Consider the following 26030-nt stretch of genomic DNA (forward strand, 5'->3'; position numbering starts at 1 on the left):
GTGAGCCATAACCCTTCAGCTGGACATTCAGTCTTGACCTCTGAAACAATAATTGACAAAACAGTCTTAACAAAACGTCCATCTATTTGCTTGTTCCGGAGCTTTCCGCTATATCACACAGTCTTCGTAGTTGGATGCAATTGCTCAGTTGACATGGAACTGAGCACGTTTGTGTATTTTTTTTTCATAGATTCACACAGTCTTCGTAGTTGGACAGTTCAGTCTTGACCTCTGAAACAATAATTGACAAAACAGTCTTAACAAAATGTCCGTCTATTTGCTTGTTCCGGAGCTTTCCGCTATATCACACAGTCTTCGTAGTTGGATGCAATTGCTCAGTTGACATGGAACTGAGCACGTTTAAACTTAGCGTTTTTCCAAACAATTTGAAATTTCTCTTCCCTGTTAGCTTAAGAGTTTACAGTTCACGGTCACGCTGGTGGTGACTGAAGGTCGTGACTGATGCGCTGCTCAATAACAACAATGTATCTGCACAGCAAATGCTCACATAAAGGCTACAATTAACTTTAGATACTTTTATGTCCTGACCCAATACTGAGGCAATGTCAAAAGAGTGGGAGCCAAGTTGAGGCAAACACAAGACTAAGAACATAACTATAACAAAGAATAATAATACAGTGTATGTGGTAGTCTGTTTTTGTCAGTGTGTGAACATATGTGTGCATGGGTGTGTAAAGTAGGTGTCCGAGATTTATGTTGGATAGTGTTAAAGAAACAACGGTAAATGGGACTGTGAACAGCGTAAGAACATCTAAGCTGAGTCAGAGCGATGCGGGACTTCTTTGCATATCGCTATACACACAGTCTTCGTAGTTGGATGCAATTGCTCAGTTGACATGGAACTGAGCACGTTTGTGTATTTTTTTCATAGATTCACACAGTCTTCGTAGTTGACAGTTCATCTTGACCTCTGAAACAATAATTGACAAAACAGTCTTAACAAAATGTCCGTCTATTTGCTTGTTCCGGAGCTTTCCGCTATATCACACAGTCTTCGTAGTTGGATGCAATTGCTCATTGACATGGAACTGAGCACGTTTAAACTTGCGTTTTTCCAAACATTTTGAAATTTCTCTTCCCTGTTAGCTTAAGAGTTTACAGTTCACCGTCACGCTGGTGGTGACTGAAGGTCGTGACTGATGCGCTGCTCAATAACAACAATGTATCTGCACAGCAAATGCTCACATAAAGGCTACAATTAACTTTAGATACTTTTATGTCCTGACCCAATACTGAGGCAATGTCAAAAGAGTGGGAGCCAAGGTTGAGGCAAACACAAGACTAAGAACAACTATAACAAGAAATAATAATACAGTGTATGTGGTAGTCTGTTTTGTCAGTGTGTGAACATATGTGTGCATGGGTGTGTAAAGTATGGTGTCCGAGATTTATGTTGGATAGTGTTAAGAAACAACGGTAAATGGGACTGATGGTGGACTGAGCACAGCTCTGTGGCAATCACAGATGCTCAACCTGTAATGTGATACAGCTTCACAAGAGAAGTGCTGCTTTGTAAGAATCACAGTTGTCTGCATCAGGTGTATTTTTTTTTCATAGATTGACGAGGTACCTTTTACCAATATGGCGGCACTATTTATCCTGCCCACTGTGTTGTCATTTGGTTTTAAAACACCTGCCCCGTGTGAGGCTTGAACTCACGACCTTCAGATTATGAGACTGACACGCTGCCTACTGCGCCAACGAGGCCTGAAAAACAGTGCATTCTGATATTCAGCTGTGACCATGCAGTTTAGAGCTCTTCTCACAGACTAAAAGGTGAGCCATAACCCTTCAGCTGGACAGTTCAGTCTTGACCTCTGAAACAATAATTGACAAAACAGTCTTAACAAAACGTCCATCTATTTGCTTGTTCCGGAGCTTTCCACTATATCACACAGTCTTCGTAGTTGGATGCAATTGCTCAGTTGACATGGAACTGAGCACGTTTGTGTATTTTTTTTCATAGATTCACACAGTCTTCATAGTTGGACAGTTCAGTCTTGACCTCTGAAACTATAATTGACAAAACAGTCTTAACAAAATGTCCGTCTATTTGCTTGTTCCGGAGCTTTCCGCTATATCACACAGTCTTCGTAGTTGGATGCAATTGCTCAGTTGACATGGAACTGAGCACGTTTAAACTTTGCGTTTTTCCAAACATTTTGAAATTTCTCTTCCCTGTTAGCTTAAGAGTTTACAGTTCACGGTCACGCTGGTGGTGACTGAAGGTCGTGACTGATGCGCTGCTAAATAACAACAATGTATCTGCACAGCAAATGCTCACATAAAGGCTACAATTAACTTTAGATACTTTTATGTCCTGACCCAATACTGAGGCAATGTCAAAGAGTGGGAGCCAAGGTTGAAGCAAACACAAGACTAAGAACATAACTATAACAAAGAAATAATAATACAGTGTATGTGGTAGTCTGTTTTGTCAGTGTGTGAACATATGTGTGCATGGGTGTGTAAAGTATGGTGTCCGAGATTTATGTTGGATAGCGTTAAAGAAACAACGGTAAATGGGACTGATGGTGGACTGAGCACAGCTCTGTGGCAATCACAGATGCTCAACCTGTAATGTGATACAGCTTCACAAGAGAAGTGCTGCTTTTGTAAGAATCACAGTTGTCTGCATCAGGTGTATTTTGTTTTATAGATTGACGAGATACCTTTTACCAATATGGCGGCACTATTTATCCTGCCCACTGTGTTGTCATTTGGTTTTAAAACACCTGCCCCGTGTGAGGCTTGAACTCACGACCTTCAGATTATGAGACTGACGCGCTGCCTACTGCACCAACGAGGCCTGAAAAACAGTGCATTCTGATATTCAGCTGTGACCATGCAGTTAGAGCTCTTCTCACAGACTAAAAGGTGAGCCATAACCCTTCAGCTGGACAGTTCAGTCTTGACCTCTGAAACAATAATTGACAAAACAGTCTAATCAAAACGTCCATCTATTTGCTTGTTCCGGAGCTTTCCGCTATATCACACAGTCTTCGTAGTTGGATGCAATTGCTCAGTTGACATGGAACTGAGCACGTTTGTGTATTTTTTTTCATAGATTCACACAGTCTTCGTAGTTGGACAGTTCAGTCTTGACCTCTGAAACAATAATTGACAAAACAGTCTTAACAAAATGTCCGTCTATTTGCTTGTTCCGGAGCTTTCCGCTATATCACACAGTCTTCGTAGTTGGATGCAATTGCTCAGTTGACATGGAACTGAGCACGTTTAAACTTTGCGTTTTCCAAACATTTTGAAATTTCTCTTCCCTGTTAGCTTAAGAGTTTACAGTTCACGGTCACGCTGGTGGTGACTGAAGGTCGTGACTGATGCGCTGCTCAATAACAACAATGTATCTGCACAGCAAATGCTCACATAAAGGCTACAATTAACTTTAGATACTTTTATGTCCTGACCCAATACTGAGGCAATGTCAAAGAGTGGGAGCCAAGGTTGAGGCAAACACAAGACTAAGAACATAACTATAACAAAGAAATAATAATACAGTGTATGTGGTAGTCTGTTTTGTCAGTGTGTGAACATATGTGTGCATGGGTGTGTAAAGTATGGTGTCCGAGATTTATGTTGGATAGCGTTAAAGAAACAACGGTAAATGGGACTGATGCTGGACTGAGCACAGCTCTGTGGCAATCACAGATGCTCATCCTGTAATGTGATACAGCTTCACAAGAGAAGTGCTGCTTTTGTAAGAATCACAGTTGTCTGCATCAGGTGTATTTTGTTTCATAGATTGACGAGATACCTTTTACCAATATGGCGGCACTATTTATCCTGCCCACTGTGTTGTCATTTGGTTTTAAAACACCTGCCCCGTGTGAGGCTTGAACTCACGACCTTCAGATTATGAGACTGACGCGCTGCCTACTGCGCCAACGAGGCCTGAAAAACAGTGCATTCTGATATTCAGCTGTGACCATGCAGTTAGAGCTCTTCTCACAGACTAAAAGGTGAGCCATAACCCTTCAGCTGGACAGTTCAGTCTTGACCTCTGAAACAATAATTGACAAAACAGTCTTAACAAAACGTCCATCTATTTGCTTGTTCCGGAGCTTTCCGCTATATCACACAGTCTTCGTAGTTGGATGCAATTGCTCAGTTGACATGGAACTGAGCACGTTTGTGTATTTTTTTTCATAGATTCACACAGTCTTCGTAGTTGGACAGTTCAGTCTTGACCTCTGAAACAATAATTGACAAAACAGTCTTAACAAAATGTCCGTCTATTTGCTTGTTCCGGAGCTTTCCGCTATATCACACAGTCTTCGTAGTTGGATGCAATTGCTCAGTTGACATGGAACTGAGCACGTTTAAACTTTGCGTTTTTCCAAACATTTTGAAATTTCTCTTCCCTGTTAGCTTAAGAGTTTACAGTTCACGGTCACGCTGGTGGTGACTGAAGGTCGTGACTGATGCGCTGCTCAATAACAACAATGTATCTGCACAGCAAATGCTCACATAAAGGCTACAATTAACTTTAGATACTTTTATGTCCTGACCCAATACTGAGGCAATGTCAAAAGAGTGGGAGCCAAGGTTGAGGCAAACACAAGACTAAGAACATAACTATAACAAAGAAATAATAATACAGTGTATGTGGTAGTCTGTTTTGTCAGTGTGTGAACATATGTGTGCATGGGTGTGTAAAGTATGGTGTCCGAGATTTATGTTGGATAGCGTTAAAGAAACAACGGTAAATGGGACTGATGCTGGACTGAGCACAGCTCTGTGGCAATCACAGATGCTCAACCTGTAATGTGATACAGCTTCACAAGAGAAGTGCTGCTTTTGTAAGAATCACAGTTGTCTGCATCAGGTGTATTTGTTTTATAGATTGACGAGATACCTTTTACCAATATGGCGGCACTATTTATCCTGCCCACTGTGTTGTCATTTGGTTTTAAAACACCTGCCCCGTGTGAGGCTTGAACTCACGACCTTCAGATTATGAGACTGACGCGCTGCCTACTGCGCCAACGAGGCCTGAAAAACAGTGCATTCTGATATTCAGCTGTGACCATGCAGTTAGAGCTCTTCTCACAGACTAAAAGGTGAGCCATAACCCTTCAGCTGGACAGTTCAGTCTTGACCTCTGAAACAATAATTGACAAAACAGTCTTAACAAAACGTCCATCTATTTGCTTGTTCCGGAGCTTTCCGCTATATCACACAGTCTTCGTAGTTGGATGCAATTGCTCAGTTGACATGGAACTGAGCACGTTTGTGTATTTTTTTTCATAGATTCACACAGTCTTCGTAGTTGGACAGTTCAGTCTTGACCTCTGAAACAATAATTGACAAAACAGTCTTAACAAAATGTCCGTCTATTTGCTTGTTCCGGAGCTTTCCGCTATATCACACAGTCTTCGTAGTTGGATGCAATTGCTCAGTTGACATGGAACTGAGCACGTTTAAACTTTGCGTTTTTCCAAACATTTTGAAATTTCTCTTCCCTGTTAGCTTAAGAGTTTACAGTTCACGGTCACGCTGGTGGTGACTGAAGGTCGTGACTGATGCGCTGCTCAATAACAACAATGTATCTGCACAGCAAATGCTCACATAAAGGCTACAATTAACTTTAGATACTTTTATGTCCTGACCCAATACTGAGGCAATGTCAAAAGAGTGGGAGCCAAGGTTGAGGCAAACACAAGACTAAGAACATAACTATAACAAAGAAATAATAATACAGTGTATGTGGTAGTCTGTTTTGTCAGTGTGTGAACATATGTGTGCATGGGTGTGTAAAGTATGGTGTCCGAGATTTATGTTGGATAGTGTTAAAGAAACAACGGTAAATGGGACTGTGAACAGCGTAAGAACATCTAAGCTGAGTCAGAGCGATGCGGGACTTCTTTGCATATCGCTATATCACACAGTCTTCGTAGTTGGATGCAATTGCTCAGTTGACATGGAACTGAGCACGTTTGTGTATTTTTTTTCATAGATTCACACAGTCTTCGTAGTTGGACAGTTCAGTCTTGACCTCTGAAACAATAATTGACAAAACAGTCTTAACAAAATGTCCGTCTATTTGCTTGTTCCGGAGCTTTCCGCTATATCACACAGTCTTCGTAGTTGGATGCAATTGCTCAGTTGACATGGAACTGAGCACGTTTAAACTTTGCGTTTTTCCAAACATTTTGAAATTTCTCTTCCCTGTTAGCTTAAGAGTTTACAGTTCACCGTCACGCTGGTGGTGACTGAAGGTCGTGACTGATGCGCTGCTCAATAACAACAATGTATCTGCACAGCAAATGCTCACATAAAGGCTACAATTAACTTTAGATACTTTTATGTCCTGACCCAATACTGAGGCAATGTCAAAAGAGTGGGAGCCAAGGTTGAGGCAAACACAAGACTAAGAACATAACTATAACAAAGAAATAATAATACAGTGTATGTGGTAGTCTGTTTTGTCAGTGTGTGAACATATGTGTGCATGGGTGTGTAAAGTATGGTGTCCGAGATTTATGTTGGATAGTGTTAAAGAAACAACGGTAAATGGGACTGATGGTGGACTGAGCACAGCTCTGTGGCAATCACAGATGCTCAACCTGTAATGTGATACAGCTTCACAAGAGAAGTGCTGCTTTTGTAAGAATCACAGTTGTCTGCATCAGGTGTATTTTTTTTTCATAGATTGACAAGATACCTTTTACCAATATGGCGGCACTATTTATCCTGCCCACTGTGTTGTCATTTGGTTTTAAAACACCTGCCCCGTGTGAGGCTTGAACTCACGACCTTCAGATTATGAGACTGACGCGCTGCCTACTGCGCCAACGAGGCCTGAAAAACAGTGCATTCTGATATTCAGCTGTGACCATGCAGTTAGAGCTCTTCTCACAGACTAAAAGGTGAGCCATAACCCTTCAGCTGGACAGTTCAGTCTTGACCTCTGAAACAATAATTGACAAAACAGTCTTAACAAAACGTCCATCTATTTGCTTGTTCCGGAGCTTTCCGCTATATCACACAGTCTTCGTAGTTGGATGCAATTGCTCAGTTGACATGGAACTGAGCACGTTTGTGTATTTTTTTTCATAGATTCACACAGTCTTCATAGTTGGACAGTTCAGTCTTGACCTCTGAAACAATAATTGACAAAACAGTCTTAACAAAATGTCCGTCTATTTGCTTGTTCCGGAGCTTTCCGCTATATCACACAGTCTTCGTAGTTGGATGCAATTGCTCAGTTGACATGGAACTGAGCACGTTTAAACTTTGCGTTTTTCCAAACATTTTGAAATTTCTCTTCCCTGTTAGCTTAAGAGTTTACAGTTCACGGTCACGCTGGTGGTGACTGAAGGTCGTGACTGATGCGCTGCTCAATAACAACAATGTATCTGCACAGCAAATGCTCACATAAAGGCTACAATTAACTTTAGATACTTTTATGTCCTGACCCAATACTGAGGCAATGTCAAAAGAGTGGGAGCCAAGGTTGAGGCAAACACAAGACTAAGAACATAACTATAACAAAGAAATAATAATACAGTGTATGTGGTAGTCTGTTTTGTCAGTGTGTGAACATATGTGTGCATGGGTGTGTAAAGTATGGTGTCCGAGATTTATGTTGGATAGCGTTAAAGAAACAACGGTAAATGGGACTGATGGTGGACTGAGCACAGCTCTGTGGCAATCACAGATGCTCAACCTGTAATGTGATACAGCTTCACAAGAGAAGTGCTGCTTTTGTAAGAATCACAGTTGTCTGCATCAGGTGTATTTTTTTTATAGATTGACGAGATACCTTTTACCAATATGGCGGCACTATTTATCCTGCCCACTGTGTTGTCATTTGGTTTTAAAACACCTGCCCCGTGTGAGGCTTGAACTCACGACCTTCAGATTATGAGACTGACGCGCTGCCTACTGCGCCAACGAGGCCTGAAAAACAGTGCATTCTGATATTCAGCTGTGACCATGCAGTTAGAGCTCTTCTCACAGACTAAAAGGTGAGCGATAACCCTTCAGCTGGACAGTTCAGTCTTGACCTCTGAAACAATAATTGACAAAACAGTCTTAACAAAACGTCCATCTATTTGCTTGTTCCGGAGCTTTCCGCTATATCACACAGTCTTCGTAGTTGGATGCAATTGCTCAGTTGACATGGAACTGAGCACGTTTGTGTATTTTTTTTCATAGATTCACACAGTCTTCGTAGTTGGACAGTTCAGTCTTGACCTCTGAAACAATAATTGACAAAACAGTCTTAACAAAATGTCCGTCTATTTGCTTGTTCCGGAGCTTTCCGCTATATCACACAGTCTTCGTAGTTGGATGCAATTGCTCAGTTGACATGGAACTGAGCACGTTTAAACTTTGCGTTTTTCCAAACATTTTGAAATTTCTCTTCCCTGTTAGCTTAAGAGTTTACAGTTCACGGTCACGCTGGTGGTGACTGAAGGTCGTGACTGATGCGCTGCTCAATAACAACAATGTATCTGCACAGCAAATGCTCACATAAAGGCTACAATTAACTTTAGATACTTTTATGTCCTGACCCAATACTGAGGCAATGTCAAAAGAGTGGGAGCCAAGGTTGAGGCAAACACAAGACTAAGAACATAACTATAACAAAGAAATAATAATACAGTGTATGTGGTAGTCTGTTTTGTCAGTGTGTGAACATATGTGTGCATGGGTGTGTAAAGTATGGTGTCCGAGATTTATGTTGGATAGTGTTAAAGAAACAACGGTAAATGGGACTGTGAACAGCGTAAGAACATCTAAGCTGAGTCAGAGCGATGCGGGACTTCTTTGCATATCGCTATATCACACAGTCTTCGTAGTTGGATGCAATTGCTCAGTTGACATGGAACTGAGCACGTTTGTGTATTTTTTTTCATAGATTCACACAGTCTTCGTAGTTGGACAGTTCAGTCTTGACCTCTGAAACAATAATTGACAAAACAGTCTTAACAAAATGTCCGTCTATTTGCTTGTTCCGGAGCTTTCCGCTATATCACACAGTCTTCGTAGTTGGATGCAATTGCTCAGTTGACATGGAACTGAGCACGTTTAAACTTTGCGTTTTTCCAAACATTTTGAAATTTCTCTTCCCTGTTAGCTTAAGAGTTTACAGTTCACCGTCACGCTGGTGGTGACTGAAGGTCGTGACTGATGCGCTGCTCAATAACAACAATGTATCTGCACAGCAAATGCTCACATAAAGGCTACAATTAACTTTAGATACTTTTATGTCCTGACCCAATACTGAGGCAATGTCAAAAGAGTGGGAGCCAAGGTTGAGGCAAACACAAGACTAAGAACATAACTATAACAAAGAAATAATAATACAGTGTATGTGGTAGTCTGTTTTGTCAGTGTGTGAACATATGTGTGCATGGGTGTGTAAAGTATGGTGTCCGAGATTTATGTTGGATAGTGTTAAAGAAACAACGGTAAATGGGACTGATGGTGGACTGAGCACAGCTCTGTGGCAATCACAGATGCTCAACCTGTAATGTGATACAGCTTCACAAGAGAAGTGCTGCTTTTGTAAGAATCACAGTTGTCTGCATCAGGTGTATTTTTTTTTCATAGATTGACGAGATACCTTTTACCAATATGGCGGCACTATTTATCCTGCCCACTGTGTTGTCATTTGGTTTTAAAACACCTGCCCCGTGTGAGGCTTGAACTCACGACCTTCAGATTATGAGACTGACGCGCTGCCTACTGCGCCAACGAGGCCTGAAAAACAGTGCATTCTGATATTCAGCTGTGACCATGCAGTTAGAGCTCTTCTCACAGACTAAAAGGTGAGCCATAACCCTTCAGCTGGACAGTTCAGTCTTGACCTCTGAAACAATAATTGACAAAACAGTCTTAACAAAACGTCCATCTATTTGCTTGTTCCGGAGCTTTCCGCTATATCACACAGTCTTCGTAGTTGGATGCAATTGCTCAGTTGACATGGAACTGAGCACGTTTGTGTATTTTTTTTCATAGATTCACACAGTCTTCGTAGTTGGACAGTTCAGTCTTGACCTCTGAAACAATAATTGACAAAACAGTCTTAACAAAATGTCCGTCTATTTGCTTGTTCCGGAGCTTTCCGCTATATCACACAGTCTTCGTAGTTGGATGCAATTGCTCAGTTGACATGGAACTGAGCACGTTTAAACTTTGCGTTTTTCCAAACATTTTGAAATTTCTCTTCCCTGTTAGCTTAAGAGTTTACAGTTCACGGTCACGCTGGTGGTGACTGAAGGTCGTGACTGATGCGCTGCTCAATAACAACAATGTATCTGCACAGCAAATGCTCACATAAAGGCTACAATTAACTTTAGATACTTTTATGTCCTGACCCAATACTGAGGCAATGTCAAAAGAGTGGGAGCCAAGGTTGAGGCAAACACAAGACTAAGAACATAACTATAACAAAGAAATAATAATACAGTGTATGTGGTAGTCTGTTTTGTCAGTGTGTGAACATATGTGTGCATGGGTGTGTAAAGTATGGTGTCCGAGATTTATGTTGGATAGTGTTAAAGAAACAACGGTAAATGGGACTGATGGTGGACTGAGCACAGCTCTGTGGCAATCACAGATGCTCAACCTGTAATGTGATACAGCTTCACAAGAGAAGTGCTGCTTTTGTAAGAATCACAGTTGTCTGCATCAGGTGTATTTTTTTTTCATAGATTGACAAGATACCTTTTACCAATATGGCGGCACTATTTATCCTGCCCACTGTGTTGTCATTTGGTTTTAAAACACCTGCCCCGTGTGAGGCTTGAACTCACGACCTTCAGATTATGAGACTGACGCGCTGCCTACTGCGCCAACGAGGCCTGAAAAACAGTGCATTCTGATATTCAGCTGTGACCATGCAGTTAGAGCTCTTCTCACAGACTAAAAGGTGAGCCATAACCCTTCAGCTGGACAGTTCAGTCTTGACCTCTGAAACAATAATTGACAAAACAGTCTTAACAAAACGTCCATCTATTTGCTTGTTCCGGAGCTTTCCGCTATATCACACAGTCTTCGTAGTTGGATGCAATTGCTCAGTTGACATGGAACTGAGCACGTTTGTGTATTTTTTTTCATAGATTCACACAGTCTTCGTAGTTGGACAGTTCAGTCTTGACCTCTGAAACAATAATTGACAAAACAGTCTTAACAAAATGTCCGTCTATTTGCTTGTTCCGGAGCTTTCCGCTATATCACACAGTCTTCGTAGTTGGATGCAATTGCTCAGTTGACATGGAACTGAGCACGTTTAAACTTTGCGTTTTTCCAAACATTTTGAAATTTCTCTTCCCTGTTAGCTTAAGAGTTTACAGTTCACGGTCACGCTGGTGGTGACTGAAGGTCGTGACTGATGCGCTGCTCAATAACAACAATGTATCTGCACAGCAAATGCTCACATAAAGGCTACAATTAACTTTAGATACTTTTATGTCCTGACCCAATACTGAGGCAATGTCAAAAGAGTGGGAGCCAAGGTTGAGGCAAACACAAGACTAAGAACATAACTATAACAAAGAAATAATAATACAGTGTATGTGGTAGTCTGTTTTGTCAGTGTGTGAACATATGTGTGCATGGGTGTGTAAAGTATGGTGTCCGAGATTTATGTTGGATAGTGTTAAAGAAACAACGGTAAATGGGACTGTGAACAGCGTAAGAACATCTAAGCTGAGTCAGAGCGATGCGGGACTTCTTTGCATATCGCTATATCACACAGTCTTCGTAGTTGGATGCAATTGCTCAGTTGACATGGAACTGAGCACGTTTGTGTATTTTTTTTCATAGATTCACACAGTCTTCGTAGTTGGACAGTTCAGTCTTGACCTCTGAAACAATAATTGACAAAACAGTCTTAACAAAATGTCCGTCTATTTGCTTGTTCCGGAGCTTTCCGCTATATCACACAGTCTTCGTAGTTGGATGCAATTGCTCAGTTGACATGGAACTGAGCACGTTTAAACTTTGCGTTTTTCCAAACATTTTGAAATTTCTCTTCCCTGTTAGCTTAAGAGTTTACAGTTCACCGTCACGCTGGTGGTGACTGAAGGTCGTGACTGATGCGCTGCTCAATAACAACAATGTATCTGCACAGCAAATGCTCACATAAAGGCTACAATTAACTTTAGATACTTTTATGTCCTGACCCAATACTGAGGCAATGTCAAAAGAGTGGGAGCCAAGGTTGAGGCAAACACAAGACTAAGAACATAACTATAACAAAGAAATAATAATACAGTGTATGTGGTAGTCTGTTTTGTCAGTGTGTGAACATATGTGTGCATGGGTGTGTAAAGTATGGTGTCCGAGATTTATGTTGGATAGCGTTAAAGAAACAACGGTAAATGGGACTGATGGTGGACTGAGCACAGCTCTGTGGCAATCACAGATGCTCAACCTGTAATGTGATACAGCTTCACAAGAGAAGTGCTGCTTTTGTAAGAATCACAGTTGTCTGCATCAGGTGTATTTTTTTTTCATAGATTGACGAGATACCTTTTACCAATATGGCGGCACTATTTATCCTGCCCACTGTGTTGTCATTTGGTTTTAAAACACCTGCCCCGTGTGAGGCTTGAACTCACGACCTTCAGATTATGAGACTGACGCGCTGCCTACTGCGCCAACGAGGCCTGAAAAACAGTGCATTCTGATATTCAGCTGTGACCATGCAGTTAGAGCTCTTCTCACAGACTAAAAGGTGAGCCATAACCCTTCAGCTGGACAGTTCAGTCTTGACCTCTGAAACAATAATTGACAAAACAGTCTTAACAAAACGTCCATCTATTTGCTTGTTCCGGAGCTTTCCGCTATATCACACAGTCTTCGTAGTTGGATGCAATTGCTCAGTTGACATGGAACTGAGCACGTTTGTGTATTTTTTTTCATAGATTCACACAGTCTTCGTAGTTGGACAGTTCAGTCTTGACCTCTGAAACAATAATTGACAAAACAGTCTTAACAAAATGTCCGTCTATTTGCTTGTTCCGGAGCTTTCCGCTATATCACACAGTCTTCGTAGTTGGATGCAATTGCTCAGTTGACATGGAACTGAGCACGTTTAAACTTTGCGTTTTTCCAAACATTTGAAATTTCTCTTCCCTGTTAGCTTAAGAGTTTACAGTTCACGGTCACGCTGGTGGTGACTGAAGGTCGTGACTGATGCGCTGCTCAATAACAACAATGTATCTGCACAGCAAATGCTCACATAAAGGCTACAATTAACTTTAGATACTTTTATGTCCTGACCCAATACTGAGGCAATGTCAAAAGAGTGGGAGCCAAGGTTGAGGCAAACACAAGACTAAGAACATAACTATAACAAAGAAATAATAATACAGTGTATGTGGTAGTCTGTTTTGTCAGTGTGTGAACATATGTGTGCATGGGTGTGTAAAGTATGGTGTCCGAGATTTATGTTGGATAGTGTTAAAGAAACAACGGTAAATGGGACTGTGAACAGCGTAAGAACATCTAAGCTGAGTCAGAGCGATGCGGGACTTCTTTGCATATCGCTATATCACACAGTCTTCGTAGTTGGATGCAATTGCTCAGTTGACATGGAACTGAGCACGTTTGTGTATTTTTTTTCATAGATTCACACAGTCTTCGTAGTTGGACAGTTCAGTCTTGACCTCTGAAACAATAATTGACAAAACAGTCTTAACAAAATGTCCGTCTATTTGCTTGTTCCGGAGCTTTCCGCTATATCACACAGTCTTCGTAGTTGGATGCAATTGCTCAGTTGACATGGAACTGAGCACGTTTAAACTTTGCGTTTTTCCAAACATTTTGAAATTTCTCTTCCCTGTTAGCTTAAGAGTTTACAGTTCACGGTCACGCTGGTGGTGACTGAAGGTCGTGACTGATGCGCTGCTCAATAACAACAATGTATCTGCACAGCAAATGCTCACATAAAGGCTACAATTAACTTTAGATACTTTTATGTCCTGACCCAATACTGAGGCAATGTCAAAAGAGTGGGAGCCAAGGTTGAGGCAAACACAAGACTAAGAACATAACTATAACAAAGAAATAATAATACAGTGTATGTGGTAGTCTGTTTTGTCAGTGTGTGAACATATGTGTGCATGGGTGTGTAAAGTATGGTGTCCGAGATTTATGTTGGATAGTGTTAAAGAAACAACGGTAAATGGGACTGTGAACAGCGTAAGAACATCTAAGCTGAGTCAGAGCGATGCGGGACTTCTTTGCATATCGCTATATCACACAGTCTTCGTAGTTGGATGCAATTGCTCAGTTGACATGGAACTGAGCACGTTTGTGTATTTTTTTTCATAGATTCACACAGTCTTCGTAGTTGGACAGTTCAGTCTTGACCTCTGAAACAATAATTGACAAAACAGTCTTAACAAAATGTCCGTCTATTTGCTTGTTCCGGAGCTTTCCGCTATATCACACAGTCTTCGTAGTTGGATGCAATTGCTCAGTTGACATGGAACTGAGCACGTTTAAACTTTGCGTTTTCCAAACAATTTGAAATTTCTCTTCCCTGTTAGCTTAAGAGTTTACAGTTCACGGTCACGCTGGTGGTGACTGAAGGTCGTGACTGATGCGCTGCTCAATAACAACAATGTATCTGCACAGCAAATGCTCACATAAAGGCTACAATTAACTTTAGATACTTTTATGTCCTGACCCAATACTGAGGCAATGTCAAAAGAGTGGGAGCCAAGGTTGAGGCAAACACAAGACTAAGAACATAACTATAACAAAGAAATAATAATACAGTGTATGTGGTAGTCTGTTTTGTCAGTGTGTGAACATATGTGTGCATGGTGTGTAAAGTATGGTGTCCGAGATTTATGTTGGATAGTGTTAAAGAAACAACGGTAAATGGGACTGTGAACAGCGTAAGAACATCTAAGCTGAGTCAGAGCGATGCGGGACTTCTTTGCATATCGCTATATCACACAGTCTTCGTAGTTGGATGCAATTGCTCAGTTGACATGGAACTGAGCACGTTTGTGTATTTTTTTTCATAGATTCACACAGTCTTCGTAGTTGGACAGTTCAGTCTTGACCTCTGAAACAATAATTGACAAAACAGTCTTAACAAAATGTCCGTCTATTTGCTTGTTCCGGAGCTTTCCGCTATATCACACAGTCTTCGTAGTTGGATGCAATTGCTCAGTTGACATGGAACTGAGCACGTTTAAACTTAGCGTTTTTCCAAACATTTGAAATTTCTCTTCCCTGTTAGCTTAAGAGTTTACAGTTCACGGTCACGCTGGTGGTGACTGAAGGTCGTGACTGATGCGCTGCTCAATAACAACAATGTATCTGCACAGCAAATGCTCACATAAAGGCTACAATTAACTTTAGATACTTTTATGTCCTGACCCAATACTGAGGCAATGTCAAAAGAGTGGGAGCCAAGGTTGAGGCAAACACAAGACTAAGAACATAACTATAACAAAGAAATAATAATACAGTGTATGTGGTAGTCTGTTTTGTCAGTGTGTGAACATATGTGTGCATGGGTGTGTAAAGTATGGTGTCCGAGATTTATGTTGGATAGTGTTAAAGAAACAACGGTAAATGGGACTGATGGTGGACTGAGCACAGCTCTGTGGCAATCACAGATGCTCAACCTGTAATGTGATACAGCTTCACAAGAGAAGTGCTGCTTTTGTAAGAATCACAGTTGTCTGCATCAGGTGTATTTTTTTTTCATAGATTGACGAGATACCTTTTACCAATATGGCGGCACTATTTATCCTGCCCACTGTGTTGTCATTTGGTTTTAAAACACCTGCCCCGTGTGAGGCTTGAACTCACGACCTTCAGATTATGAGACTGACGCGCTGCCTACTGCGCCAACGAGGCCTGAAAAACAGTGCATTCTGATATTCAGCTGTGACCATGCAGTTAGAGCTCTTCTCACAGACTAAAAGGTGAGCGATAACCCTTCAGCTGGACAGTTCAGTCTTGACCTCTGAAACAATAATTGACAAAACAGTCTTAACAAAACGTCCATCTATTTGCTTGTTCCGGAGCTTTCCGCTATATCACACAGTCTTCGTAGTTGGATGCAATTGCTCAGTTGACATGGAACTGAGCACGTTTGTGTATTTTTTTTCATAGATTCACACAGTCTTCATAGTTGGACAGTTCAGTCTTGACCTCTGAAACAATAATTGACAAAACAGTCTTAACAAAATGTCCGTCTATTTGCTTGTTCCGGAGCTTTCCGCTATATCACACAGTCTTCGTAGTTGGATGCAATTGCTCAGTTGACATGGAACTGAGCACGTTTAAACTTTGCGTTTTTCCAAACATTTTGAAATTTCTCTTCCCTGTTAGCTTAAGAGTTTACAGTTCACGGTCACGCTGGTGGTGACTGAAGGTCGTGACTGATGCGCTGCTCAATAACAACAATGTATCTGCACAGCAAATGCTCACATAAAGGCTACAATTAACTTTAGATACTTTTATGTCCTGACCCAATACTGAGGCAATGTCAAAAGAGTGGGAGCCAAGGTTGAGGCAAACACAAGACTAAGAACATAACTATAACAAAGAAATAATAATACAGTGTATGTGGTAGTCTGTTTTGTCAGTGTGTGAACATATGTGTGCATGGGTGTGTAAAGTATGGTGTCCGAGATTTATGTTGGATAGTGTTAAAGAAACAACGGTAAATGGGACTGTGAACAGCGTAAGAACATCTAAGCTGAGTCAGAGCGATGCGGGACTTCTTTGCATATCGCTATATCACACAGTCTTCGTAGTTGGATGCAATTGCTCAGTTGACATGGAACTGAGCACGTTTGTGTATTTTTTTTCATAGATTCACACAGTCTTCGTAGTTGGACAGTTCAGTCTTGACCTCTGAAACAATAATTGACAAAACAGTCTTAACAAAATGTCCGTCTATTTGCTTGTTCCGGAGCTTTCCGCTATATCACACAGTCTTCGTAGTTGGATGCAATTGCTCAGTTGACATGGAACTGAGCACGTTTAAACTTTGCGTTTTTCCAAACATTTTGAAATTTCTCTTCCCTGTTAGCTTAAGAGTTTACAGTTCACGGTCACGCTGGTGGTGACTGAAGGTCGTGACTGATGCGCTGCTCAATAACAACAATGTATCTGCACAGCAAATGCTCACATAAAGGCTACAATTAACTTTAGATACTTTTATGTCCTGACCCAATACTGAGGCAATGTCAAAAGAGTGGGAGCCAAGGTTGAGGCAAACACAAGACTAAGAACATAACTATAACAAAGAAATAATAATACAGTGTATGTGGTAGTCTGTTTTGTCAGTGTGTGAACATATGTGTGCATGGGTGTGTAAAGTATGGTGTCCGAGATTTATGTTGGATAGTGTTAAAGAAACAACGGTAAATGGGACTGTGAACAGCGTAAGAACATCTAAGCTGAGTCAGAGCGATGCGGGACTTCTTTGCATATCGCTATATCACACAGTCTTCGTAGTTGGATGCAATTGCTCAGTTGACATGGAACTGAGCACGTTTGTGTATTTTTTTTCATAGATTCACACAGTCTTCGTAGTTGGACAGTTCAGTCTTGACCTCTGAAACAATAATTGACAAAACAGTCTTAACAAAATGTCCGTCTATTTGCTTGTTCCGGAGCTTTCCGCTATATCACACAGTCTTCGTAGTTGGATGCAATTGCTCAGTTGACATGGAACTGAGCACGTTTAAACTTTGCGTTTTTCCAAACATTTTGAAATTTCTCTTCCCTGTTAGCTTAAGAGTTTACAGTTCACAGTCACGCTGGTGGTGACTGAAGGTCGTGACTGATGCGCTGCTCAATAACAACAATGTATCTGCACAGCAAATGCTCACATAAAGGCTACAATTAACTTTAGATACTTTTATGTCCTGACCCAATACTGAGGCAATGTCAAAAGAGTGGGAGCCAAGGTTGAGGCAAACACAAGACTAAGAACATAACTATAACAAAGAAATAATAATACAGTGTATGTGGTAGTCTGTTTTGTCAGTGTGTGAACATATGTGTGCATGGGTGTGTAAAGTATGGTGTCCGAGATTTATGTTGGATAGCGTTAAAGAAACAACGGTAAATGGGACTGATGGTGGACTGAGCACAGCTCTGTGGCAATCACAGATGCTCAACCTGTAATGTGATACAGCTTCACAAGAGAAGTGCTGCTTTTGTAAGAATCACAGTTGTCTGCATCAGGTGTATTTTTTTTTCATAGATTGACGAGATACCTTTTACCAATATGGCGGCACTATTTATCCTGCCCACTGTGTTGTCATTTGGTTTTAAAACACCTGCCCCGTGTGAGGCTTGAACTCACGACCTTCAGATTATGAGACTGACGCGCTGCCTACTGCGCCAACGAGGCCTGAAAAACAGTGCATTCTGATATTCAGCTGTGACCATGCAGTTAGAGCTCTTCTCACAGACTAAAAGGTGAGCCATAACCCTTCAGCTGGACAGTTCAGTCTTGACCTCTGAAACAATAATTGACAAAACAGTCTTAACAAAACGTCCATCTATTTGCTTGTTCCGGAGCTTTCCGCTATATCACACAGTCTTCGTAGTTGGATGCAATTGCTCAGTTGACATGGAACTGAGCACGTTTGTGTATTTTTTTTCATAGATTCACACAGTCTTCGTAGTTGGACAGTTCAGTCTTGACCTCTGAAACAATAATTGACAAAACAGTCTTAACAAAATGTCCGTCTATTTGCTTGTTCCGGAGCTTTCCGCTATATCACACAGTCTTCGTAGTTGGATGCAATTGCTCAGTTGACATGGAACTGAGCACGTTTAAACTTTGCGTTTTTCCAAACATTTGAAATTTCTCTTCCCTGTTAGCTTAAGAGTTTACAGTTCACGGTCACGCTGGTGGTGACTGAAGGTCGTGACTGATGCGCTGCTCAATAACAACAATGTATCTGCACAGCAAATGCTCACATAAAGGCTACAATTAACTTTAGATACTTTTATGTCCTGACCCAATACTGAGGCAATGTCAAAAGAGTGGGAGCCAAGGTTGAGGCAAACACAACACTAAGAACATAACTATAACAAAGAAATAATAATACAGTGTATGTGGTAGTCTGTTTTGTCAGTGTGTGAACATATGTGTGCATGGGTGTGTAAAGTATGGTGTCCGAGATTTATGTTGGATAGTGTTAAAGAAACAACGGTAAATGGGACTGTGAACAGCGTAAGAACATCTAAGCTGAGTCAGAGCGATGCGGGACTTCTTTGCATATCGCTATATCACACAGTCTTCGTAGTTGGATGCAATTGCTCAGTTGACATGGAACTGAGCACGTTTGTGTATTTTTTTTCATAGATTCACACAGTCTTCGTAGTTGGACAGTTCAGTCTTGACCTCTGAAACAATAATTGACAAAACAGTCTTAACAAAATGTCCGTCTATTTGCTTGTTCCGGAGCTTTCCGCTATATCACACAGTCTTCGTAGTTGGATGCAATTGCTCAGTTGACATGGAACTGAGCACGTTTAAACTTTGCGTTTTTCCAAACATTTTGAAATTTCTCTTCCCTGTTAGCTTAAGAGTTTACAGTTCACGGTCACGCTGGTGGTGACTGAAGGTCGTGACTGATGCGCTGCTCAATAACAACAATGTATCTGCACAGCAAATGCTCACATAAAGGCTACAATTAACTTTAGATACTTTTATGTCCTGACCCAATACTGAGGCAATGTCAAAAGAGTGGGAGCCAAGGTTGAGGCAAACACAACTAAGAACATAACTATAACAAAGAAATAATAATACAGTGTATGTGGTAGTCTGTTTTGTCAGTGTGTGAACATATGTGTGCATGGGTGTGTAAAGTATGGTGTCCGAGATTTATGTTGGATAGTGTTAAAGAAACAACGGTAAATGGGACTGATGGTGGACTGAGCACAGCTCTGTGGCAATCACAGATGCTCAACCTGTAATGTGATACAGCTTCACAAGAGAAGTGCTGCTTTTGTAAGAATCACAGTTGTCTGCATCAGGTGTATTTTTTTTTCATAGATTGACGAGATACCTTTTACCAATATGGCGGCACTATTTATCCTGCCCACTGTGTTGTCATTTGGTTTTAAAACACCTGCCCCGTGTGAGGCTTGAACTCACGACCTTCAGATTATGAGACTGACGCGCTGCCTACTGCGCCAACGAGGCCTGAAAAACAGTGCATTCTGATATTCAGCTGTGACCATGCAGTTAGAGCTCTTCTCACAGACTAAAAGGTGAGCCATAACCCTTCAGCTGGACAGTTCAGTCTTGACCTCTGAAACAATAATTGACAAAACAGTCTTAACAAAACGTCCATCTATTTGCTTGTTCCGGAGCTTTCCGCTATATCACACAGTCTTCGTAGTTGGATGCAATTGCTCAGTTGACATGGAACTGAGCACGTTTGTGTATTTTTTTTCATAGATTCACACAGTCTTCATAGTTGGACAGTTCAGTCTTGACCTCTGAAACAATAATTGACAAAACAGTCTTAACAAAATGTCCGTCTATTTGCTTGTTCCGGAGCTTTCCGCTATATCACACAGTCTTCGTAGTTGGATGCAATTGCTCAGTTGACATGGAACTGAGCACGTTTAAACTTTGCGTTTTTCCAAACATTTTGAAATTTCTCTTCCCTGTTAGCTTAAGAGTTTACAGTTCACGGTCACGCTGGTGGTGACTGAAGGTCGTGACTGATGCGCTGCTCAATAACAACAATGTATCTGCACAGCAAATGCTCACATAAAGGCTACAATTAACTTTAGATACTTTTATGTCCTGACCCAATACTGAGGCAATGTCAAAAGAGTGGGAGCCAAGGTTGAGGCAAACACAAGACTAAGAACATAACTATAACAAAGAAATAATAATACAGTGTATGTGGTAGTCTGTTTTGTCAGTGTGTGAACATATGTGTGCATGGGTGTGTAAAGTATGGTGTCCGAGATTTATGTTGGATAGTGTTAAAGAAACAACGGTAAATGGGACTGATGGTGGACTGAGCACAGCTCTGTGGCAATCACAGATGCTCAACCTGTAATGTGATACAGCTTCACAAGAGAAGTGCTGCTTTTGTAAGAATCACAGTTGTCTGCATCAGGTGTATTTTTTTTTCATAGATTGACGAGATACCTTTTACCAATATGGCGGCACTATTTATCCTGCCCACTGTGTTGTCATTTGGTTTTAAAACACCTGCCCCGTGTGAGGCTTGAACTCACGACCTTCAGATTATGAGACTGACGCGCTGCCTACTGCGCCAACGAGGCCTGAAAAACAGTGCATTCTGATATTCAGCTGTGACCATGCAGTTAGAGCTCTTCTCACAGACTAAAAGGTGAGCGATAACCCTTCAGCTGGACAGTTCAGTCTTGACCTCTGAAACAATAATTGACAAAACAGTCTTAACAAAACGTCCATCTATTTGCTTGTTCCGGAGCTTTCCGCTATATCACACAGTCTTCGTAGTTGGATGCAATTGCTCAGTTGACATGGAACTGAGCACGTTTGTGTATTTTTTTTCATAGATTCACACAGTCTTCATAGTTGGACAGTTCAGTCTTGACCTCTGAAACAATAATTGACAAAACAGTCTTAACAAAATGTCCGTCTATTTGCTTGTTCCGGAGCTTTCCGCTATATCACACAGTCTTCGTAGTTGGATGCAATTGCTCAGTTGACATGGAACTGAGCACGTTTAAACTTTGCGTTTTTCCAAACATTTTGAAATTTCTCTTCCCTGTTAGCTTAAGAGTTTACAGTTCACGGTCACGCTGGTGGTGACTGAAGGTCGTGACTGATGCGCTGCTCAATAACAACAATGTATCTGCACAGCAAATGCTCACATAAAGGCTACAATTAACTTTAGATACTTTTATGTCCTGACCCAATACTGAGGCAATGTCAAAAGAGTGGGAGCCAAGGTTGAGGCAAACACAAGACTAAGAACATAACTATAACAAAGAAATAATAATACAGTGTATGTGGTAGTCTGTTTTGTCAGTGTGTGAACATATGTGTGCATGGGTGTGTAAAGTATGGTGTCCGAGATTTATGTTGGATAGTGTTAAAGAAACAACGGTAAATGGGACTGTGAACAGCGTAAGAACATCTAAGCTGAGTCAGAGCGATGCGGGACTTCTTTGCATATCGCTATATCACACAGTCTTCGTAGTTGGATGCAATTGCTCAGTTGACATGGAACTGAGCACGTTTGTGTATTTTTTTTCATAGATTCACACAGTCTTCGTAGTTGGACAGTTCAGTCTTGACCTCTGAAACAATAATTGACAAAACAGTCTTAACAAAATGTCCGTCTATTTGCTTGTTCCGGAGCTTTCCGCTATATCACACAGTCTTCGTAGTTGGATGCAATTGCTCAGTTGACATGGAACTGAGCACGTTTAAACTTTGCGTTTTTCCAAACATTTTGAAATTTCTCTTCCCTGTTAGCTTAAGAGTTTACAGTTCACGGTCACGCTGGTGGTGACTGAAGGTCGTGACTGATGCGCTGCTCAATAACAACAATGTATCTGCACAGCAAATGCTCACATAAAGGCTACAATTAACTTTAGATACTTTTATGTCCTGACCCAATACTGAGGCAATGTCAAAAGAGTGGGAGCCAAGGTTGAGGCAAACACAAGACTAAGAACATAACTATAACAAAGAAATAATAATACAGTGTATGTGGTAGTCTGTTTTGTCAGTGTGTGAACATATGTGTGCATGGGTGTGTAAAGTATGGTGTCCGAGATTTATGTTGGATAGCGTTAAAGAAACAACGGTAAATGGGACTGTGAACAGCGTAAGAACATCTAAGCTGAGTCAGAGCGATGCGGGACTTCTTTGCATATCGCTATATCACACAGTCTTCGTAGTTGGATGCAATTGCTCAGTTGACATGGAACTGAGCACGTTTGTGTATTTTTTTTCATAGATTCACACAGTCTTCGTAGTTGGACAGTTCAGTCTTGACCTCTGAAACAATAATTGACAAAACAGTCTTAACAAAATGTCCGTCTATTTGCTTGTTCCGGAGCTTTCCGCTATATCACACAGTCTTCGTAGTTGGATGCAATTGCTCAGTTGACATGGAACTGAGCACGTTTAAACTTTGCGTTTTTCCAAACATTTTGAAATTTCTCTTCCCTGTTAGCTTAAGAGTTTACAGTTCACAGTCACGCTGGTGGTGACTGAAGGTCGTGACTGATGCGCTGCTCAATAACAACAATGTATCTGCACAGCAAATGCTCACATAAAGGCTACAATTAACTTTAGATACTTTTATGTCCTGACCCAATACTGAGGCAATGTCAAAAGAGTGGGAGCCAAGGTTGAGGCAAACACAAGACTAAGAACATAACTATAACAAAGAAATAATAATACAGTGTATGTGGTAGTCTGTTTTGTCAGTGTGTGAACATATGTGTGCATGGGTGTGTAAAGTATGGTGTCCGAGATTTATGTTGGATAGCGTTAAAGAAACAACGGTAAATGGGACTGATGGTGGACTGAGCACAGCTCTGTGGCAATCACAGATGCTCAACCTGTAATGTGATACAGCTTCACAAGAGAAGTGCTGCTTTTGTAAGAATCACAGTTGTCTGCATCAGGTGTATTTTTTTTTCATAGATTGACGAGATACCTTTTACCAATATGGCGGCACTATTTATCCTGCCCACTGTGTTGTCATTTGGTTTTAAAACACCTGCCCCGTGTGAGGCTTGAACTCACGACCTTCAGATTATGAGACTGACGCGCTGCCTACTGCGCCAACGAGGCCTGAAAAACAGTGCATTCTGATATTCAGCTGTGACCATGCAGTTAGAGCTCTTCTCACAGACTAAAAGGTGAGCCATAACCCTTCAGCTGGACAGTTCAGTCTTGACCTCTGAAACAATAATTGACAAAACAGTCTTAACAAAACGTCCATCTATTTGCTTGTTCCGGAGCTTTCCGCTATATCACACAGTCTTCGTAGTTGGATGCAATTGCTCAGTTGACATGGAACTGAGCACGTTTGTGTATTTTTTTTCATAGATTCACACAGTCTTCGTAGTTGGACAGTTCAGTCTTGACCTCTGAAACAATAATTGACAAAACAGTCTTAACAAAATGTCCGTCTATTTGCTTGTTCCGGAGCTTTCCGCTATATCACACAGTCTTCGTAGTTGGATGCAATTGCTCAGTTGACATGGAACTGAGCACGTTTAAACTTTGCGTTTTTCCAAACATTTGAAATTTCTCTTCCCTGTTAGCTTAAGAGTTTACAGTTCACGGTCACGCTGGTGGTGACTGAAGGTCGTGACTGATGCGCTGCTCAATAACAACAATGTATCTGCACAGCAAATGCTCACATAAAGGCTACAATTAACTTTAGATACTTTTATGTCCTGACCCAATACTGAGGCAATGTCAAAAGAGTGGGAGCCAAGGTTGAGGCAAACACAACACTAAGAACATAACTATAACAAAGAAATAATAATACAGTGTATGTGGTAGTCTGTTTTGTCAGTGTGTGAACATATGTGTGCATGGGTGTGTAAAGTATGGTGTCCGAGATTTATGTTGGATAGTGTTAAAGAAACAACGGTAAATGGGACTGTGAACAGCGTAAGAACATCTAAGCTGAGTCAGAGCGATGCGGGACTTCTTTGCATATCGCTATATCACACAGTCTTCGTAGTTGGATGCAATTGCTCAGTTGACATGGAACTGAGCACGTTTGTGTATTTTTTTTCATAGATTCACACAGTCTTCGTAGTTGGACAGTTCAGTCTTGACCTCTGAAACAATAATTGACAAAACAGTCTTAACAAAATGTCCGTCTATTTGCTTGTTCCGGAGCTTTCCGCTATATCACACAGTCTTCGTAGTTGGATGCAATTGCTCAGTTGACATGGAACTGAGCACGTTTAAACTTTGCGTTTTTCCAAACATTTGAAATTTCTCTTCCCTGTTAGCTTAAGAGTTTACAGTTCACGGTCACGCTGGTGGTGACTGAAGGTCGTGACTGATGCGCTGCTCAATAACAACAATGTATCTGCACAGCAAATGCTCACATAAAGGCTACAATTAACTTTAGATACTTTTATGTCCTGACCCAATACTGAGGCAATGTCAAAAGAGTGGGAGCCAAGGTTGAGGCAAACACAACACTAAGAACATAACTATAACAAAGAAATAATAATACAGTGTATGTGGTAGTCTGTTTTGTCAGTGTGTGAACATATGTGTGCATGGGTGTGTAAAGTATGGTGTCCGAGATTTATGTTGGATAGTGTTAAAGAAACAACGGTAAATGGGACTGATGGTGGACTGAGCACAGCTCTGTGGCAATCACAGATGCTCAACCTGTAATGTGATACAGCTTCACAAGAGAAGTGCTGCTTTTGTAAGAATCACAGTTGTCTGCATCAGGTGTATTTTTTTTTCATAGATTGACGAGATACCTTTTACCAATATGGCGGCACTATTTATCCTGCCCACTGTGTTGTCATTTGGTTTTAAAACACCTGCCCCGTGTGAGGCTTGAACTCACGACCTTCAGATTATGAGACTGACGCGCTGCCTACTGCGCCAACGAGGCCTGAAAAACAGTGCATTCTGATATTCAGCTGTGACCATGCAGTTAGAGCTCTTCTCACAGACTAAAAGGTGAGCGATAACCCTTCAGCTGGACAGTTCAGTCTTGACCTCTGAAACAATAATTGACAAAACAGTCTTAACAAAACGTCCATCTATTTGCTTGTTCCGGAGCTTTCCGCTATATCACACAGTCTTCGTAGTTGGATGCAATTGCTCAGTTGACATGGAACTGAGCACGTTTGTGTATTTTTTTTCATAGATTCACACAGTCTTCATAGTTGGACAGTTCAGTCTTGACCTCTGAAACAATAATTGACAAAACAGTCTTAACAAAATGTCCGTCTATTTGCTTGTTCCGGAGCTTTCCGCTATATCACACAGTCTTCGTAGTTGGATGCAATTGCTC

At 41.1% G+C, this 26030-nt stretch overlaps 14 non-coding genes across 14 annotated transcripts; all 14 read right to left on the reverse strand.

Annotated features, from left to right (window-relative positions):
- Nucleotides 1-1655: 1655 nt before the first annotated feature.
- Nucleotides 1656-1728, reverse strand: trnam-cau. The gene has a single exon. It is a non-coding gene; the product is annotated as a tRNA-Met (tRNA).
- Nucleotides 1729-3857: 2129 nt separating this feature from the next.
- On the reverse strand, nt 3858-3930 carry trnam-cau. The gene has a single exon. It is a non-coding gene; the product is annotated as a tRNA-Met (tRNA).
- Nucleotides 3931-4958: 1028 nt separating this feature from the next.
- Nucleotides 4959-5031, reverse strand: trnam-cau. The gene has a single exon. It is a non-coding gene; the product is annotated as a tRNA-Met (tRNA).
- A 1736-nt stretch (nt 5032-6767) lies between these two features.
- Nucleotides 6768-6840, reverse strand: trnam-cau. Its single transcript has one exon. It is a non-coding gene; the product is annotated as a tRNA-Met (tRNA).
- Nucleotides 6841-7868: 1028 nt separating this feature from the next.
- trnam-cau lies at nt 7869-7941 on the reverse strand. Its single transcript has one exon. It is a non-coding gene; the product is annotated as a tRNA-Met (tRNA).
- Nucleotides 7942-9677: 1736 nt separating this feature from the next.
- trnam-cau lies at nt 9678-9750 on the reverse strand. The gene has a single exon. It is a non-coding gene; the product is annotated as a tRNA-Met (tRNA).
- A 1030-nt stretch (nt 9751-10780) lies between these two features.
- Nucleotides 10781-10853, reverse strand: trnam-cau. The gene has a single exon. It is a non-coding gene; the product is annotated as a tRNA-Met (tRNA).
- Nucleotides 10854-12589: 1736 nt separating this feature from the next.
- Nucleotides 12590-12662, reverse strand: trnam-cau. The gene has a single exon. It is a non-coding gene; the product is annotated as a tRNA-Met (tRNA).
- A 3144-nt stretch (nt 12663-15806) lies between these two features.
- Nucleotides 15807-15879, reverse strand: trnam-cau. The gene has a single exon. It is a non-coding gene; the product is annotated as a tRNA-Met (tRNA).
- A 2442-nt stretch (nt 15880-18321) lies between these two features.
- trnam-cau lies at nt 18322-18394 on the reverse strand. The gene has a single exon. It is a non-coding gene; the product is annotated as a tRNA-Met (tRNA).
- A 1733-nt stretch (nt 18395-20127) lies between these two features.
- On the reverse strand, nt 20128-20200 carry trnam-cau. Its single transcript has one exon. It is a non-coding gene; the product is annotated as a tRNA-Met (tRNA).
- Nucleotides 20201-21230: 1030 nt separating this feature from the next.
- Nucleotides 21231-21303, reverse strand: trnam-cau. The gene has a single exon. It is a non-coding gene; the product is annotated as a tRNA-Met (tRNA).
- Nucleotides 21304-23745: 2442 nt separating this feature from the next.
- trnam-cau lies at nt 23746-23818 on the reverse strand. The gene has a single exon. It is a non-coding gene; the product is annotated as a tRNA-Met (tRNA).
- A 1734-nt stretch (nt 23819-25552) lies between these two features.
- Nucleotides 25553-25625, reverse strand: trnam-cau. The gene has a single exon. It is a non-coding gene; the product is annotated as a tRNA-Met (tRNA).
- Between the last annotated feature and the right edge of the window lie 405 nt (nt 25626-26030).

The sequence above is a fragment of the Micropterus salmoides genome, unplaced genomic scaffold (assembly GCF_014851395.1).
Source record: "Micropterus salmoides isolate LMB-PRFRI ecotype aquatic unplaced genomic scaffold, ASM1485139v1 Ms_hic_scaffold_2441, whole genome shotgun sequence".
NCBI classification, from domain to species: Eukaryota; Metazoa; Chordata; class Actinopteri; order Centrarchiformes; family Centrarchidae; genus Micropterus; species Micropterus salmoides.